Source organism: Mastomys coucha, unplaced genomic scaffold (assembly GCF_008632895.1).
Source record: "Mastomys coucha isolate ucsf_1 unplaced genomic scaffold, UCSF_Mcou_1 pScaffold17, whole genome shotgun sequence".
Lineage (NCBI taxonomy): Eukaryota > Metazoa > Chordata > Mammalia > Rodentia > Muridae > Mastomys > Mastomys coucha.
Window position 1 is genome coordinate 19270153 of NW_022196899.1, and position 20646 is coordinate 19290798.

The following is a 20646-nucleotide window of genomic DNA, read 5'->3' on the forward strand; positions in this document are numbered from 1 at the left end:
TCCTCTGATCTCCATATATGGAGCATGCATTGTGTACACAGACACAAAATAAATAGAAAAATAACGTGAAAATCATACAATCAAAAAGTCAAATTTAAAACTCCCTTGATAGTTTATGAACTGAGATCTATTAATCATTATTATTGATTAATCAAATTATTAGTGTTTCAAAACTGGTTCAAAGACCTGTAACTGTAGTGTCTCCTTGTGAGGAGCATACTCAAACCTGGTGATGTCACAAAACTCCTAGAGCATCACAGATGCCATCACAGCTGGGATTCACTCTCCTAAACACCAAAGAGTCATGGCTACGAAGAACATTCACGCTCCTGTTGCACTGAGCATGATCTACATGGATGTCATAAGGTAACATTCTAAGTTAAGCTCACACGCATTTTTCCTAGAGAGTATACATGCCTTTGGCCTGCACTGAATAATTGGGCAGCCAATTTTGCAAACATTATTGTGTCTCTGGAATTTGATAGTAGATTTCTGCTTTCCCTTCATCCTGTCCTTCTTTCCCTCCATCCTTCTCTTCCTTCCTTCCTCCCTCCCTTCCATCCTTCTTCCTTCCTTCCATCCTTTTTTCTTCCTCCCTCCCTCCCTTCCATCCTTTTTCCTTCCTTCCTTCCCTGCCTCTTTTCCTTCCTTTCTTTCTTCCTTCCTCCCTTCCATCCATCCTTCCTTCCTTCCTTCCCCCAATCCTTCCTCCAATCCTTCCTTTCTTCCTTACCTTCCTTCCTTCCTTCTGTCCTCCCTTCCTCCCTTCCATCCTTCCTTCCTTCTTTCTTCCTCCATCCCTTCCTCCAATCCTTCTTCCTTCCTTCCTTTCTCCCTTTCTCCCTCCTTTGCTTCCTCCCTCCCTTCCTTCCTCCTTCCCTTCCTTTCTTTCCTTCCTTCCTATTTTCTTTCTTTCCTTCCTTCCTTCCTTCCTTCCTTCCTTCCTTCCTTCCTTCCTTCCAGACTATCTAACTATATATCCCAAAACAGTTTCAAAATTGCCCCCAATCTCTTAGGTATTGAATTTCTTGTTTGTTACCATTCAGCAATTTTGAAAATGTTAGTTTTCTTGGTGAGAAAATACAGCATTTTTAGTAGTTACTAATTTTTTCAAAAATAAAACTGGATTTGGTGTATATATTATATCCAAATGGCATTTTATATTTTTATATCTCTTACAGAAAAAGTGGTTTGTGTGCCTCTGTGTGTGTGAGAGAGAGAGACAGAGGGGGGGAACAGAGAGGGAAAAAAGAGACAACTAATACAATGCTTTTGAATATATATGTATATACGTATACACACACTGCTTTTTATTTACTAATATATTGCTTTGTCTTAGGTTATTCAAAATGAGGTATGTTTCAAATAAGATATTTCAAAACAATTTTTGAAATTAAATTATTACACCAGGATTTTTTTTACTTTTATTTTATTTTATTTTATTTTTTTCTCATCATCTGCATGGCGATTGCAACTGTAGCTTCCCCTTGCTCCACTCCTTTTAGATTCCTCATTTCCTCTCTCCTCAGGATCCACTCTTCAAAATCCACTCCCCACACTATCTCTACTCAGAAAAAATGCAGGCCTCCCAGGGAGACCAAGCAAACACAGCACAAGGTAAAATAAAACCAGGCATATCCTCACAAATCCTCACATAAAGGTTGGGCTAAGAAATCAGGTAGGAGGAAAAGTGTCCCCAAACTAGGCAAAAGTGTCAGAGACATGCCATTCCCATGGTCACAAGTCCTTCCCAAAACATCAAATCAACAATCATATCATATATGCAGAGGACATAGGGCAGACCTATATCGGATCTGATTGCTTATCAGTCAGTCTGTTAAGTCCCCATGATCCCTTCTTTGTTGATTCATTGGACCTTGCTCTCAGTGTCCTCAAACCCTCTGACTCCGAAAATTTCCAGTTTCAAGGGGAAGGAGCAGTGGAAACCTCCAATCTTGGTCTATTTCTGGTTAATATTTTTCTTTGTTTTATGTAGTCACTTCCACTAGCTGCTTGAGGCAGCCTCTGTGTTGCTAACTGGGTGCAGTGCCCACTCCACTCCTACCCACTCCCAGTCCACCTGCAAAATCTACTCTATTTCTGCTTTTTAGGGAGATTTATGCCTGCCTCCTCCTTGTCCTTCTTTGTTCCTTATCCTCTCTGGGTCTGCAGTAGCAGCATGGTTATCCTTTACTTTACCGCTAAATTCCACTTCTGATAGAGCATATAACCCATTTATCTTTCTAGATCTGGGTTACCTCATGCAGGATAATTTGATTTCAGTTCATCCATTTGGCAAAGTTGTATGATGTCATTTTGTTTTAACACCTGAGTAATACTATACTGTGTAAATGTGCCACATTTTCTTTATTCATTCTTTAGTTTAGGTACATCTGCTTCTAGCTATTATGAATAAAACCACAATGAACATAGTTGAACAACTGTCCTTTGGATATATGCCCAAGGGTATAGTTGGTCATTGAATGTAGATTTATTCCCAAATTTCTGAGGAATTGCTATATTGATTTTCATAGGGACTGTACAATTTTGTAGTCACACCAGCAAACGAGGATTTTCCATTTGCCCCACATCTTGACAGCATGTACTGTCACTTGTGATTTTTATCTTAGCCATTCTGAAGGGTAGAAGATAGAATCTCAGGATCCTTTGGATTTGAATTTCCCAAATAGCATGTTAAGGCAACATTAATAAATGTTGAGTGTTTCTTTAAGTGATTCTCAACCATTTGAGATTCCCATATTGAGAATTCTCTGTTTAGATCTGTATACTATTTATAACTTGATTGTCTGGGGTTTTTTTGATATCTAGTTTCCTAAAATGCATCCATTCTTCTCTCTCTCTCTCTCTTCTCTTTTAGATGTGGAGTTGGTGAAAATTTCCCATTCTGTAGGGTGACACTTTGTCCTATTAATATTGTCCTTTGATTTTCAGAAACTTTTTAGTTGCATGAAGTCTCATTTATTAATTGTTGGTCTTACTGCCTATGCTATTTATTAGTTTTCTGTTGAGGTAGATGTTGCCTGTGTCATTTTGCTCAAGGTTATTCCTCACTTTCTCCTCTATTAGATTCAGTGTATCTGATTTTTTATTGAGGTCTGTAAGCCACTTGGACTCGAGTTTTGTGCAGGGTAATAAATATGGATCTATTTATATTCTTCAACGTGCAGACATCCAGTTATACCAGTGCCATTTTTTTTTTCCATTGTGTATTTCTGGATTCTCCATAAAAAAACAGCTGTCCATAGGTGTGTGAATTTAGATCTCGGTCTTTGAGTCAATTCTATTAACCAGTGTGTCTTTTTTAATGCCAGTACCATGTGTGTATGTGTGTGTGTGTGTGTGTGTGTTTGTTTTACTATTGCTCAATAATACAGCTTGAATTTAGAAATGCTGATACTTTCAGCAATTCTTTTATTTTTCAGAATTGTTTTTAGCTATCTTAGGCTTTTTATTTTTCCATATGAAATTGAGCATTGTCTTTTCATGTTCTGTAAAGAACTGTGTTGGAGTTTTGTTAAGATTTACATCGAATCCACAGATTTCTTTGGTAGTGTAATGGGGATTCCTCGTTGTCCACTTGACTATCTGGAATGAACTACAATCCAGAATCAGAGGGCACACTTGTGATCTAGATCTTGAGGCTTGAAGATACAAGTTTCTGACCTTGAATCTTGCCAAGGAGATCTTGAGGCATACAGCCTATGAAAAGCTTAGGCCCAGGCAAGGTAGTACATGCCATTAATCCCAGGTGACTGAGACAAGGAGATCTGTGAGGTCAAGGTCAACCTGGGACAAAGCAAGTCGTAGATCGAGGCCTGGTGTGGCACACCTTTAATCAGGGCCACAACTTCCACTGGAGGACTATAGAAGGACATCAGAAGAAGGAAGATTCACTCTTCTTTGACTGCTTGCATTTTCTTGCCAATACATCTGTTGGGACCTACTTCTATAGAAGACCTGCTTAAACAACTAGCCTCATGGGACTGAGCAACTACTAGTTTCTTGAACTTCCCAACCACAGCTGCCCATGGCAAGAAAAAGCCAAAACCATTAAGATTCAGAGAAATTAATCACAAAGTAACTTGTAAAGCCATGTAATCTTGAACTCCTAAACAAAAATGTAGAAGTATCATTAAAAAAAAAAAACACATTCTAGTTTGAAATAAAATTTATATTCACTAAATTGTATACAACTTAAATATTAAAAGAAAATAATTCATGAATGTTTGTACCATGTATCATAAGGAGACAAATAGCTTTGAATATTATGTATTTTTATTTTTAATATTAATTAGATTCTCAAAAATAGTCCAAAAGTATAAAAAAAGTAGGCCACAGATAAAAATCATGTTAAATTATATGCACAGCTATATTTTTATCATTATAAATGGAAACAGCAGTTCCTTTAGACAAAGGATTGCTGTATATCTCAGTCAGAAAGATGCTCTAGGCAAGTTCATCATCTGTGAGATGAGGCTTTTCCTTTTTGTTAGTGTCTAATGCCACAGAATTCCATGTCTACTGGTAACGTGCAGGAGTGGTTGTTAAGTAATAATTGATAATTACCCAAGATTTCATTACCTGTTGCTGCAGTGGAAATGATATGGGTCTATACATGCTAGCCACAGTAGAAATAACTTTATTATGCTTCATTCAAGAAAAATCTGCAGGATTTATTAGTTTTCAAAATTACTCTAAAGAAAGGAACAAGCAAAGCAACCCAGATTTCTTTCCTGGGTAATCCTGGATACCTGGAGGGAAGTCGGAGCTCTGTCATCCCGGGAGCTCTGTCTTCCTGGGAGCTCTTTGCTGGGTCTCCTTTATTTGTGCTCATTTTTATTAGCACATGAACTAGTATTAACATATGAACCATATTGAACATAAATCAATAAAATTTAGCAACTAAGATAATAGCTTGATGGCTAGTGGCAGAATTTTATTGCTTAAAGAAATATAGCCTTTGAAGGGAGTGATTTATATAGGACAATCCGAGTTTTAAATGTATGTAAACTCCGGAAAGTGTTAACTTGAATCCAGAAACTAAGTTTCACAGGATGAAAATGAAAGGGCATGCACAGCTAAAGAAAGGCCTAGTCTATTTGAAGAATAACTGTGTTATCAAGGATTTAAAATTGTGAGATTATTTTTAATTAATATAAAATAGCTATAAAAACTGAGAATTCATGAGACTTTCATGAAAATTAAATAAACTAAATGTTCCACAGAATTATATCTTTCTTTAATGGAACAAGTATACAGCACTGAGTATGAATTACCAATTTTATATTGTATTATTTCAAATTGAATCACAATACTTTTATCTTTCAGAGGCTGACAGTATCCAGTTTGAATGCCAGTGTTGGATCTGAGCCTCCAGCGTAGTACCTCAGGGTCTGTGTGCCCAACTTTGCAGCTGCAGTGTTCATGTGGCATGAGAGTTAGGGGTACTGTCTAACTACTTCATCATGCCTTATAATATTGCCCTGATAAAGCGCTTGTACTTTGATCCTGTATTTCTTAAGTTACTTCCTGCCCATTCCTATATTAACCAACATTTATATGCATTCAATTTGTCATTAGTACTATTTTGCATGCAAGCTACAACATATGCTAAATAAGACCAGAATGTTTTGATTCCTAGAAAATTATTCTATATAAAAAACTTTAAAAATCCCAAATAATTAAATAATATTTAAAATAGTGTGATTATTTGTTAACTAGGCTGTACTTCAACAATATTTCCTACTTGTATGGTGTCATCATATTTTATAAAATAATGAAGCAACCATGTGTTTTAAGTAAATGCAGAGTGATAATCCATTTTGTTGAAAAGGACCTAGAAATGGAGTCATATTTTCAAGAGCCCCATTTTGTAAATAACTTGCCTGCTGTGTGCTGCAGTGGATGCTGCAGGCTTATAAAGTCACTAAGCTATTGTTTATTATAGATCCATTTTGTCACTTTGATGGAACGGATTCAAGAATGGCAATCTTCGTTCCTTTCTCTGCTTCACTGGCTACATGACCTCCCTTGGCTAAGACATTATCAAAACGTGAATGTCATTAACTTACAACAGCTCAGAGGCTGGGTGGGAATCTTGTTATCTATGAATTAGAGAATTATAAATCTCTATCAATACAACTTGGGCTGTGTGAATAGATTACTATGTACGTATTTCTTTAACATATAGAAGTAAGTGCTGCTAAACATAATTAATGCATGTAAAATATTGGTAAACTGATTGAATTTAAAACTATGTTTTAATCACATTATATTGCCAGTAATTCTATCCCTGGCTGAAATTGAACAAATAGAAAGTATAAACGGCAATAAGCCACTCTGGAAAGCATTATGAGATCAATTACTTTGAGAAAGAAGAAACACAAAGGGTAAAATTTAAAAATATTGTAGACATGATTATATATTCAAGATCAACAACTAGATAGCGTGGATGAATATTAAGGCTCTCTGAAGCCTTCCAGGCATTGTCTTCACTGCCTATATTCCTATCAGCATTCTGACTTGGCAAACATATGCCTGTAAAACTCTGCTTAGAACATACTAGAGCATATTTAGTGCCCAGTTCTGCACTCATCCATACTCCTTCCACAAGTCAATTCAAACAACTTGTGAATCACCTGATAAAGATAATCACAGTAGCAAACCCAAATGCTAGTACCGATTTTCTGTCCTAGTTAATTTTCTCATTTCTGTGACCACATACCTAAGACAAACAACTTAAAGTTTTGCCAAAGATACTTATACCCCACCATGGTGAGGTAGCTATGGGTCAAGTAGGTCCAGTGTGGCAAGGCAGGTAAGGAGCTTCCTGATGTCCTAGCAGATAAGAAAGCAAAAGCTTTTGTCAAAAGTCAGACATGGTCTGATCTTTATTCCAGAAATCAGCACTTCTGATATGTCACTATCTCCAGCGAGGCTCTACTTCCAAAAAGTTCCAGAATTTCCCATAAGAAGGTCTACCATCTGGGAAACACACAATTCAACCTCATGAGGCTGTGAGGAACACTCCGTCCAAGCCTCTACAGGCAGGCAGCTTCCACTGTTGTTGCAAACTATACATTAGGTTCTAAAAGAAACTAATTATACAACCTTATATAGAAACTCAAAGAAAGCCTGGCAGTTCCTCATAGTGGTACACACCTTTAAATCCCAGCACGTGTGAGGCAGAGGGAGGTATACCTCTGAATTCAAGGCCAGCCTGCTCTGCAGAGTAAGTTCCAAGACATCCAAGGATACACACAGAAACCCTGTCTCAAGAAACCAAAACGAGGAGGAGGAGGAGGAAGGAAGAGGAGGCAAAGGAGGAGGAGAAGGCGAAGGAGGAGGAGGAGGCGAAGGAGGAGGAGCAGGAGGAGGAGGAGCAGGAGGAGCAGGAGGAGGAGGAGGAGGAGGAGGAGGAGGAGGAGGAGGAGCAGGAGGAGGAGGAGGAGCAGCAGGAGAAGGAGGAGGAGGAGAAGAAGAGGAAGAGGAAAAAGGAGAAGGAGAAGGAGAAGGAGAAGAACAAGAACAAGAACAAGAACAAGAACAAGAAGAACAAGAAGAAGAAGAACAAGAAGAAGAAGAAGAAGATGATGGTGATGATGATGATTATTGGTGTGAACAGTCAATGCATCAAAATCTTCACTGCTCAATGTTATTGTGGCCAAGGAAATATCGATCAAGTTCCTCATGGTGGGACACTCATGGTAAAACAGCAGTCCCAATGACAGTGGTCAGGAAAAGGTAACCCAAAGAAAGATAACTGAGCAGGGGAGCAGGAGCAGGTACTTCACAGGTGTTTTACCTTCTTCTCTCAGCCTCCACCTATAGCCGATTTAGTTGTAAGTGAGTCTGCTGAACAGCCATGGCCATCGTACTCCAGCCTCCCAGTCAGTAACTTGCTATGGACCATGTCTTTAACACGTAAGTCCTTTAGAGGAATACCACACCAACCAGGGACTACCATGAGAAGATATTCCATGAATTTTTTTTTTTTTTGTAACTACTGAAGGACACGAAATAACTTTGACAGCTTTCAACAGTGTCCATTAATTGCTTAAGATACTAGTATCTTAAAATTTCCCTGTTTTTAAAAGTACCTGTAAATTTATTTGCATCACAAAAAATGTTGCAGGATTCACAATATGTAAACAGTATGCAATTTCGGAATTGATGAAAATGTGAATAAATATCTACACCGTGCGATAGTCAGAATGTATTTGGTTCCTACTCTTTACAATTATTTATCATATGTATGCATTATGTAAAGAATAGAGTCAAGCCTATTATGATTAAAAACTCAATATTAAGTGCATAATTTAATTTTCTTTTTAAAAACAAACTAAATATTAATTTGTTTTAGTGTGTTTTACCTTCTAATGTAACTGAGTTATTTGATGCTAGGATGGGTGATAAAATCTGTCTGAATGTTTCTGTCACCTTGTCTCCATAAGGAGATCTGTATATGATCAGAAGAACAAGGTTAAAGGTCTGCTCTCTGATTAGTGGACAGTACCCTCCAATATTTTTTTCAGAAACATAAGTATATTTTTAAAAATGATAATTACATAATTCCACCATCCCCCCTTCTTTCTTATAATCCTTCTCATGGTACTTTTTCCCTCTTAAATTTTTGGCCTCTTCTTTTTTTCAGTTGCTACCATTACAAATATTTACAAACAAATACATACATAAATACAAGGCAGATTGATTTTGTGGCTTCATTCATTAGTATGTATATAGTGCTGTCTCTGTCTTTTTAGTGCCACATATAAGGCTACTTACTATAAGATATTTTAAAACCTGGGGTAGAATAAATAAACAAAACAGCAGCTCCAGCTAGGTGGCGCCTCTTGAGTCCTGGGCATCAGCTTTCTTCAGTCTTAGCTCTGAGACTCAGACTGGTCCATATCATCTGCTGCCATGGTAATCTACATCACACATGGTAGAAGGGATATTTCTCAGATTTAATAAGCAGATTAATCATTTCCTATAGGAGAGTAGGTTTCTCTCATCACACACACACACACACACACACACACACACACACACACACACACACGCATACACACAAAGAGAGGAAGGAAGAGAAGGAGGGAAAGAAAGAGGCAAATAGAGACAGAAACTGCCCCATATACATACTAACAAATGAAGTTACAAAACCAGTATGCTTTAGGTTGTAAGCATGCACTATGTGGGTATTGGCCTCTTTCTGTGACAGCCTACTGAACGCAACAGGGGCTTCCTTAACGCATAGCTTTGGAAGTTCAAAGGTTTGAAGCTAGTTCATTTGTGGCAGAGAACACATTCTAGGAGTGCAGGTCAGAGGAAATTACTACCAGCTAGACAGAAAGCCAGAGGGCAACTCAGCACTCAGGCTGCAGGTCTTATAATATCACATTCTGCAAAGAACTAACTCAGGATTCATTAAGAATTAAGGTAGCATTTCCAGCAGGCCCTGAGGAAACCCCGCTGGATCCCAACTTCTGGGATGTCACTACGCAGCCCTGACACCATATTCCCCAAACAAGAAGGCGGAGCAGGAAAGAGATACCATCTAGTTATTAGCAACATTTTTATTCAGCCTTAAATAACATTAATTTGGTAGACTTTTTAAATTAATTGCCTCATGAGGGCCACATTAAGGAAAGCAGGATGTCTATAACCTTTACAATTGATCCTGTTTATTCCATCTGTTCTGTGACTCCAGACAAGCTCTGTCTGGCTGTGTGTTAAGACATATTTAAATACCAGAAATTGCCTTCAAGACTAGACTTCTTACTATTCTGAAAAATGTGAGCACTCATTTGGGAAGTCTAAGAATTCTAGGGCAAGAAACGAAAGATAAAAATGCATAGCGTGGTAATTTTAATTTTCCGTTTCTGAGGACTAATCCTCCAAGATCCTCTTCTCATTAGTCCAAAAGAGCATACAGAGCTCCATGTAAATAAAGACCAGGTTACACAACACCAGCATCCAGTTAATTTGGCCAAGAACTCCCTGAGCTTTCTAGAACAGAGTGTAATCATCAGTTAGTTTTCAATAATGCAACACCTTCGGTGATAGACAAATAGAGTAAACAGGAAACTCCTAAGAAACCACTTAGCTCATGGTGTCCATTCTGAAATATGTGATTGAAATACATTTTCACTTGCTCACTATTTTCATTAAAAAGAAGTGATGGGAGCTGTGTTGGTATAGGGAAGCATGTATCTCTGCTCTTGTCTGTCTATGGTCCTGGGTTAAATTCTAAAATTTCAAAATGTAAAGGAGGATGGGCTAGATGGCTCCACCGGTAAAGACAAATGTTACAAAACCTAACGGTTGAGTTTCACACTTAGAGAGACGACACTGCAGAACCAATTCCAGCAAGCTGTCCTTTATACACACAGATTAACACACACACACACATAAACATACACACACATACACATAAACATACACACACACACACATAAACATACACACAAGTAAGAATACACTCACAGAAATTGCACAATAGATGATAAACAGGTAAAATGAGATTAAAAAGAGAAAAACCCGACAAGTTATATTTGTTTATATACTTAAAAATAAAAACCTACCATGATAACAGCACTTTAAAACACTCCTAAAGGTAATAAATTTTGCTTGACAAGTTTTTTCAATTCCTTTCACTAGAGCTTCCTAGATGAAGATATGTGAAAATATAACTTTGTTTCTGTATGACGTTAATGAAAACTTAAGGACATTTTTAAAAGCTGGACTCTCAATCTCTGAACCATTTATTTTTGTCCAGTGGATAACATACTTTTCTCTGTCCCTTTCTTACGCACATTTTTAAGATGCCTAAGGGATCATTTGGGCCCACTCTGGGCTTGTCAGATGGTCAGCTGTGGCTTTCATGCTCAACGAATTGAAAGGTCACATAAATCCAAGCCTGTGGTTGGGAAAATGAAATACACAGACTGCAGTTGTTACTCATAGCCATTGGGACGGATTTCCTCATGCCGCAGCATCAGAGTCATCAGCTCATTATTTTCAGTTTAATACTGAAATCTCCCAATAAGGAATGACCACACTTATATCAGTAATACTGGTGATGGGGTGCCCAGAGTGGGGAGAAAATCACAGTATCTATAATTACGTTTTACTAAGAATAAATTATAATTAAAAATATTTGAGGCCCACTGAAATATTATCTGCATATACAAACCTAGCACATGATTTGCTCTCCCCCATATACCTTATCCTCTGTTTACAATGACTCGGAAGGCAGAGGGAATCTCACATGGTTGCCCATTAAGTTCTGGCTCACTGGTGTTGTGGCAAGGCATATTGCAGGGGATGTGAACCTAGTTAAGTGGATTTACTGTCTGTGTTTCCTAATTTATTAAAACTAGCACTCACAAGGGACAGGAATCTTCAAAGTATTCTTGCAAATAAACCACCAAATGAAGATTTCTTGACTACCAGAGTCACATAAAGATGGCAAAGCTGACGGGGTTTTTTTCTTTTCCTTTTTGCTCTTGAGAATAAGCTTGCAGCCAACAATGTTACAAAGTAGAAACGGTGACAATTTAATCCTGTTTGACAAGCATTCAGCCCTCAGAATTATCAAGAAGACCATTATGCAGCTTTAAATATTCAGCGATTAACAATGCGCTGCTCCTTAAGTGTGTTACTGCACCTTTGTGTTTTGTGAATCCCCTTTTCCAGCTACAACAGGCATTAAAACCAAGCATTAAATCTGATCCCGAGGCCCCCAAAGCCCACGGATGGGTAAATGGAATATCAATGTTTAAGAAACAGCAAGGGTTTTCTAACCCATGCATTTTAAGACTTTTGTTTTGTTTTCTTTAGAAAATTAGCAATAAAACAACAAATACTATGATGTCTTTAAATTTCTACTTTCTTTTTGTTATGGACCAAGGGTTTGCTTGTCTAACCCGAAGTCTCTCTGAAGTACTCATGTCCCCTGGTTCTGCTCCTGAAGCGCTTGCATGTAACAGAATGCCCAGCTTCTATCTTCTATGTATACCTATACATTGTATTATTGTACAATGAATATATACATGAATAAAACTGATAAATCTTTGGATTGAGAATTCTTGCTTTGACTGTTCTCTGAAAGTATTATGTATTTGTAAGGTTCACCATACATATAGAAAACTATTCTCCACACATTGGGAGTCACTGGCCTTGTGAGATTAGTGACACTTGACATTTGGCTCATGTTACTAATGTACTTTTTAATTTCACTTAAAATTACTAATTTTAATTCACTTAAATTTCTAAAAACATTTAGCAAAACTATAATTTTCTATTAAATATACATTTATTGTTTCATAGAATTATAAATTATTATGAATTATTTTGCCAGTTGTCAACTTGCCAAATGAATTGAAACACTGTAGGATTTAAAGAATAAAAAATATTAACCATTTGATATTGATGCAAGTTAGAAATATTTAGATGTATTGGATGAATGAAATAAGTTTTAGCTACTTCTTTTTATGTATTTTCATAAAATACATATTGGGCAGTTTAAGATTACATGTGTGCATTGTGGTTTATTCCAGCCATGCTACTTACAACAAGAGAATTTACAGGATTTTTAGAAGACTGGAGAAAATCTGTTTATAAATTATAAAATATGCACATACATGCAATTTAATATATTATAAAGAGAGTTTTAATTAAACATTGATGATCTTAAGGCATTCAGAATTTCTGCTAATGTCTAAATTGTATCAACTTATCTCAAAGAAAATAACTAACGTGGGCACTGAACTTCATTAATGCATTCTAATAATAGTTTAAAAACAAGAATTTTGGGGCTGGAGAAATGGCTCATTGGGCAAGAGCATTGACTGCTCTTCCGAAGGTCCTGAATTCAAATCCCAGCAACCACATGGTGGCTCACAACCACCTGTAATGAGATCTGATGCCCTCTTCTGGTGCGTCTGAAGACAGCTACAGTGTACTTACATATTAAAAAAAAAAAAAAAATCCACAAGAACTTTTAGTGCTATTAAGCTAGAATAAAGGTTAGAAATTAGTATCAAAAATTTAAAAAAGCAAGTAGAACTGTTTAGGAGAATAAGGAAGAAAAAGTTAGATCATTGGGTATTTGTTTGTTTGTTTGTCTGTCTATACAATGCCATATTTCCAAAGTTGAGTGAACCATTCTTCCTAATGCCAAACTAGGCTACACTGAGAGAGACTGCCGTATCCTATACCAATTCTGTCTGCCTGTATTAGTGGGTCAGGAGAGTGAGTCAGAAGTTTCTCAGACACAACCAATAACCATTCAGAACATTTACTTCTATAAAGCACACATAGACACCATCCCAATCTAAGCACTTTTTCCAATAATTTCTTTTAATTTTTGACATTAAAATATAATTAATCACTTGTTTCCTCCTTCCAAGTTTCCTCTACAATCTTCCTCGCCCTTTTTCCAATTCATGATCCTTCTCTTCATTAACTGTTGCTGCATATATATGCACATGACATGCTCAGTCTGTATATTATTACATGGATGCATTTTTAGGGCCTGATCGTTTAGGTAACCATAACTGCTAACCTCCACTTTCGGGACTCTGGTCCATCACAATCTTGGGCAGCGCCCTCTGAAGGCGATTTCTGGGAATAGGAAGAGCAAAGGAAAGGGCTTGGTTGGACTGCAGCTGGACAGAGCTCGTGGGAGAGCATGTTAAGTATAGGTTGGAATTTTCCCTATTTCAAAACCCCCCAGGCTTGACAAAGGGTTAACAGAATATAAATTCATTCTTTTTATAATCAGTCTCTAACATTGAGGTCATCATGAGAAATTCTTTGGACACTTACTCTGCTTAGAATATGTTTGATTTCTCTAATGACTGGTTAGGGTTCACTTTGGAGTAAGGAGTAAGTGCGGGTCAGTAAGATGGCTCACTGGGTAAAAAATGCTTGCTGCTAAACCTGAAGACCTTAATCTCATGCCTGGGATCAGGTGTAGAAGCAAAGAACTAATGCCTGACAACTGTCTGCTCTCCAGATGTCATATGTGCACACACACATACGTGAATACACGTGCACACACACACACATACACACAATACATAATAAATAAGGTCTAAATATTAAAGAAGAGAAAGAACTGCTGGTAGGCTTTAAAGTGAAATTCACCAACTCCAGAAACATTTTCAGACATTTGCTTTTCGGAGCCCTTTCCCTCTTGTCCACTTATTCATGCTACGGTCCTCTCCTTACAGAACTTGTAGAAAACTATGGCTAGTTATTGATATGAAAAGAGACGGTGACATTGTGGAAATTAGAGACTCATTTAATAAATTAATTTCCAAAATAAAAACGTGACTGAATTAGAGGGAAATGTTACTAAGAAAAAAAATTTTTTTCTAGTTTAGTATAAAATCGAAGCCTAGTCTAGGATCCTTCTAGATGTGTTCCTTCTGAAAAGGACTCCACTATGAACTGTGCACAACAATTTAGTAAATGTTAGAGATTAGTTTCTAAACAACAAAAAAGACAAATTATATTTTTAAAAGCAGAAATTAGGAGATAACGTGGAACCATATTTCATGGCAAAACTGTCTAATGAAACAGATTTCTTTACTAAAAAGAAATAATACATCTTTCTTAAAGTTTAATTTCATATGAAGTTAAAAAAACTGAAGAATTTTAGCATAACTAAATAATACAAAATCACTACAAATCTTTTTCCTGTCAGAAATAATTGTTGCTAATTATGATAATGTTACCACAAAGAATCAGTTAAATGGCTTATGCTTATTTGAGTATGCTGCATATTAACCAAGAATGATGAATTTTCTATGTATGATGCCATTTCCCAGGCTTAAAAACAATAATCCAGAAGCTATGACACAAAAATTAATATGTCTCAGATGTGTTTCATCTCGGGGCTCTCCTCTGTGCTATAGAAAGGCAGAATTCACTTCAGAGACCTTGCTTCATTTAGGCTTCAGGGTTTTTGCGGGTTTTTTAAAGAGTAAATCTATGGTTGGCATGCTGCTAGCTGCTCAGAGAGCCATGCGGGCAGGAAGACCTGGAGGAGAATCTGACCTATGTAATCCATAGCCTCACACACCTACAGAAAAGTTCCCAACCTCTCTCTCCGGCTTCTCTTTGTGGCAGGAGCTGCGTATCTGCAATTCAGTTTAAAACGGATGGGAAATCAAAAGGCAGAAACTAACGGAAACACCATCTTCTGTTTGTTTTTTTACACATGTCCGTAAAAAATATAATCTTCCTCTAAAAAAAAAAAAGACTTAAACCCTGCAGCTTAGTATATCTGTAAATGCTTAATATATCTGTAAAATTATTTTTCTGTGTTATTTCACCTTTCTGACTTCAAGGATCAATATTTACCATGATCCTCAGGTTCCTTAATATCAGTGTTTTCATCATTTCACACACGCAGAGCGAGTATGTGAAGAGCATACACACACACACACACACACACACTAAGTTCCTGGGGATGCAGAAATCACTAATGAGTTTTAATCAATTATATCATTCATGCATAAAACAGTTCTAGGATAGAAAATGTTTGGATCGGGATATCCAGGTAGCTTTCTGGCTAATGGAGGGAACTGAGGTTATCTTTAAAAAGCTCTAGGTCGTTTGTGAGGGATATATGATGTGCTTTTTACATGTGGCTCTTTCTCTTTCCTGCTAACTGTTTCAGTGCAAGCCCCTGTTATTTAAACCCTATGCAACAACCCAAGGAAAAGCCCAGTGAATCCAATTATAGGTTTACTGAAGTCTCTTTGTAATACATGCAGAACACTCTTCCAGGTTTTGAGAGTTTAGCCAACCTGATAAAACCTGGGACTTATGTTTTAACCTGAGTGGCATCATCTCTTCCCTCTGAAGCACTTAATACACGCAGCACCAGCCAACATGAGCAACAGATGACCTGGGCTATGAGGGCAGAAGCAAGCGGTCAAGAGCCAACTTGGTCAGATGGGCCAACGGAAAGATGATAGCTTGGCCCCAGAAACGGGGAAGTTGAGAACCCGCAACAAGCAAGCAACTGCCATAAGAAACAACCTGTCTCGAGTGGATGAAACTTCTCAAAGACGCCTGCAGAGGCGGTGATGGATCTTAAATGTCTGGCTGCTCCTCACCTGTCTGTGGCTGCCTTTCAGGAGGTGAGGCTTAATGGAAGAACGTTAACACATGTCTGAGGACCCACATGGTGAAAGGAGGGAACAGATTCAACTCGTACATCTTGTCCTCTCACCTGACCTGGCAGGAACAGAAACACTCACACCCCTTCCCCTCATACCCACCAACAATACATAATGGAAATAGTCATCAATTTAAAAAAATGAAATACTACATCTCCCTTAAACTTTATTTTAACACAAAGTAAAAAAACTTAAAAATGCTAGCATTATTCAAGTGATTTTAAAACTTTCTTTTCTGTCATAAATTATTGCTTCTACTTATAGCAATAGGGATGTGGCACTGAAGGTAATATTAGAATTCTGCCTTCTCCTCTCTTGGATACCCAGGTTCTATTCTATTTTGTGTACTGTCATCAACGATGTTGGTTTGCCATTGGGCTCATGAAACCAAGAAACCATACACTGAAAGCGGCAAGATGATGTTTCAACATAAACATTTTTACTCTTTTAGTTGATTTGTCCAGGTGTTTTATCATAGTAACAGAAAGATGACTGACATAGAAGGCAACCTCTGTTAATAAGAACAGAGATGTTCTTTAATAGGCTTGAAATTTTCAGGAAAGTAGGGCCCTCCCCTTAGAGTACAGGGAACCCTGTAGAAGGGGGAGGAAGAGATGTAGGAGTCAGACGGGTGGGTCAAGGACACGAGGACAACTGCTTGGTCGGTGGGAGGTCTTCTGTATATGTTTTCTTTGTTGGCTTGGCGTTTTTTGTGGGACTGATAACAGTGGTTGTGGAGGGTCTCTGACTCCTTCATCTGCTCTTGCGACCCTTTTCCTCTTACTGGGTTGCCATCCCAGCCTTGGTATGAGGGCTTATCCTTGGTCTTACTTAGTATATCTTGTTATATGGTGTTTCCTGTTTATCTCTAGGAGGCTTGCTTTTTTTTCTGAAGGAAAATGGAGAAGGAATGGATCTGGGGAAATCCCAGATAGCATAAGAGGGCTGAAAGGAATGGAGGAAGGGGAAATCGCAGCCAGGATACACCGAAAACAAAACAATAACAAAAAATAAAATAAAATAAAATAAAAAGGGAAAGAAAATAGCAGGAAAAAAACAAAACAGAAGAAAGCCATGGAATGGATGCCAGAAACTGTGTTAAGCACTGAGAGGTTAGAAACTGGAAGAAACATTAAAGAAAACATAACCCTGCTTTATTTTTAAGGTACTCTGCCTGGCGGTGATATGCAATAGAAATGCACGTGAGTGTGGAGTCGGAGGATCTAGGGTCCTCTGGAAAACACGAGTCTAGGAAAGACACCAGCAGTGTCTTTAAGAAAATGAACTGGGACAATTCCAAATAAAAAGACAATGACAAAGGAGCAGTGCCTGCATGTTTACAGAGTAGGCAGTGCAGGGGAAGTCTTGGGCAGAAAAGAAAGAACACAGTGTGCCTGTAAATGAGATGCTGTGGAGGGGAGCGGAGTGGGAAGGCTGCCAGGCACTCCGGCAGGAGTAAGTAGGCAGCGGTGCAGAGGGCAGAACACAATTTGGAAGCCTAAGGAATGAATGAACGCATGAACGGCAGCATTGAGGAGCCAAGCTCTTGTGAGCTTGGAACTAAAGTAGGAGCAGTGTCGGATAAAGATTAGTATCTTTTTATTAAACGACAGTAGTATTGTTTATTATACCGCATTGCATAGGATAGGCAAGAAAGGGAATTTGCCATCACAGTTATGGAGTCTGAAAAATCCTGTCCCATGTGCTGTAGGTTGGTTCAACATTCATCCCACAGCTAATCACTCCACTGAGACTCCATCCCTCTGCGTTTCACACTTCAAAAGGTAACGCTGCTCAGTCAGCCACAGGTACATTCTGGGGCTGACTCAGGCAGCCTTGTGAGCCTAGTTTGTACTTTCCTTACTTTTTGAAAAAAAAAAATCATTTTGCTTCCAATGCGCTAGCATCATTTAAAAATATTTTGGAATATTTCCCCCTGTCTCTAAATCTTTGCCTTTTTAAAGACATAAGAAAATCCCCAGCAACTCTTGCTACTAGAGATAGCATGCCTTTACTCAATCAGTTTATCTCCATTTCAACTTCACAATTGGTTTCAGAAGTGAATATAGTTTGCAGTATTCCATTGTTTTTAAACGAAATACATTTTATAAAAATGCATGTTTCTGTCACAATGGACTGTCCCTCCTCCTTTGTCAGCAGGAACTAGAAACAGGATAGACTGAGGCTGAATTTCTACTTTGCTCAACGAGTATTTAGAGCCTACGGAGGGCACTTCACGGAGTTCCTGAGTGAACAAATGAATGGATGAGCGAGGAGAGTGACTTCTGCCCTCCTGGTGAGTCTAAAATCTTGCTGTATGGTTCACTGTACAAACTGGGACTGACTGCTTGATTCTGGCCTAGACTTGCGGAAATCTACATTGTATTTTTTTTTTTCCGTTTTCAAAGTCGTTGATCTCAATAGCTCATGAAACTCATAAACCACATACTTCACTTCCTGTCAGTATTTGATCAATTTTTGAGAATTAATAAAACATAACACTTGTTCTAAGACAAGTCAGAGCCATTTTGATGAAAAAGAAACAACATAAGATTAAGAAGTCATCAGTCTTTTATTTACCAAGATCTAGAAGAAAATTGATAATACTGAGCCCTGATGCCTTCAAAACTGTAATTACAACGGTTCACCACAATGCCATTTCAATTAATCTTATCATCAAAACATTGACAAATATGATACAAAAAAAAAAAAAAACAACTCTGTTGCTGTGTACAAAAGAAAGGTTGTAATCCCCAGATGACACCGGGTTTCAGCACTAGCGAACACAGTGATTGGGATTATTATGCCTCTTACTGCAGTTATTCTCGTAAGCGAGATGTTAGCATGACATGAGGAAATGTGAAAATTCTATAAATGTCAGCCATGTTGAGGTGTAGAGATTCAATACACATCAACACAAAGAATGAGAGGACGTACAATATTGGCAAGCCAGTGATGTATCCCCAGGATCCACTATCCAGGAGTCTCTTCAGACTCCGGTCTGGAGTGCCTTCCTCCTCTGGCCCTCGCTGTTTCTCTAGACTCCATGATAACCCAGAAGCTGACTGTGAACTAAGTTGCTACCTCGTGAATATCATTTACTGATTTTTTTTTTGTTATTTTCATCCCTCGCAGCCCCTAAGGCATGAAATGTCATGTTTACCCTCATGTAAATGTCGTGCAATACTCTCAATAATTAACAGAAGCCTTTGCAAGACCATTGTGCAGTTTACAGTGAATAAATAAACAAACATGACTGGAATGCGTCGTATAAGAATTTTCTTAGTGTCTACATTAACTGATGACATTATGTTCTTTCTAAATTATAGAACATATGGGTAGCTGACTTTTCTCTTAAGCTTCCTCAAATATATTAGAGTCTATTTGTAGAATAAAAACAACAGACATGATTTATTGTGCATAGTATCAATTAGCTCGTCTTTCATTGTTGCTTTTGTTTTTTTTTTTTTACTTTGTCCTAAATAAACAATCTCTCTCTTCTAGGATGCTCATCTGAGTAATCAACCAAAAATGGACAACCACCTAACCTTTATTAAAACCCAGTTGAAACAACATGCGTATTATAGAAGAGATATATGGACCGTCATAATTTTCTGTTGTTCTTAACTGCCTTTGAAGTTTCTGCTTCTACATGTAAAATCACCAAATTTCTTGGCTCACGGGATTCTGTTTGCAATCTGCTGAATGACACCATACAAATCTGAGCATTTACTGCTAGGCTTTTCATTTTATTGAAACGTGGTGAAAGAAATATACATTGAAGAGATTTGTACATTTTCTAGTAATATAATTTTCACTCAATTCTATTACTACTCTATGTTGCAGATGAAAATAATGTAGCACAATGTGAGAAAACTGCTTAGTGTATTATTTTGGTTATTATATATCTTACCTTTTTACAAGAGCAGTGACTAGAACATCCAATGCCTTAGCCTTTAAAGTGCTTTTTGACTAATAGGGCATGCAATCCCTTCCAAGTATGCACACTTTCCAAACATAAGCTACAACTTATTTATGCTGTGTCTATGTGTCAAAAACTACTTCAATTTTTCAGGGTAAGAGCAGTACGGATAGATAAAAAGTAAAGAAAGAATGGTATTTTGTATTCCTTTTTAGTAAAACTCAGAGTCTTGTACAAAAAAAAAATATAAATCCATGAGGAAAATCTGGGCTGGAGAGCAGAGTGATTTCATTTATGGGACCCTAGAGTACACTCGGACATGCAGTAGGCAATTATTAGTGTACGAAATCGGGCACGTAATCATACACTACCTTTATATATGTGGCCATTTTTCTTACTATTTTTTTTAGAGATTATTTGTAAATTGAGGCAGATCAGTATGAAAAATAAAAGGTAAATATTTACCACAAAATAAAACAAAAACAAAAGCAGAAAAACAAAAAAAAA

The 20646-nt window shown here is 37.6% G+C and overlaps 1 protein-coding gene and 1 long non-coding RNA gene across 12 annotated transcripts in view; one reads left to right on the forward strand and one right to left on the reverse strand.

The window, feature by feature from the left end:
* Nlgn1 (neuroligin 1) overlaps positions 1–20646 on the reverse strand; it is a 901140-nt gene that overhangs the window by 457206 nt on the left and 423288 nt on the right. The window lies entirely within an intron of this gene.
* Positions 295–5525, forward strand: LOC116095008. Its single transcript, XR_004120397.1, has 2 exons — positions 295–366; positions 5350–5525. It is a non-coding gene; the product is annotated as an uncharacterized LOC116095008 (long non-coding RNA).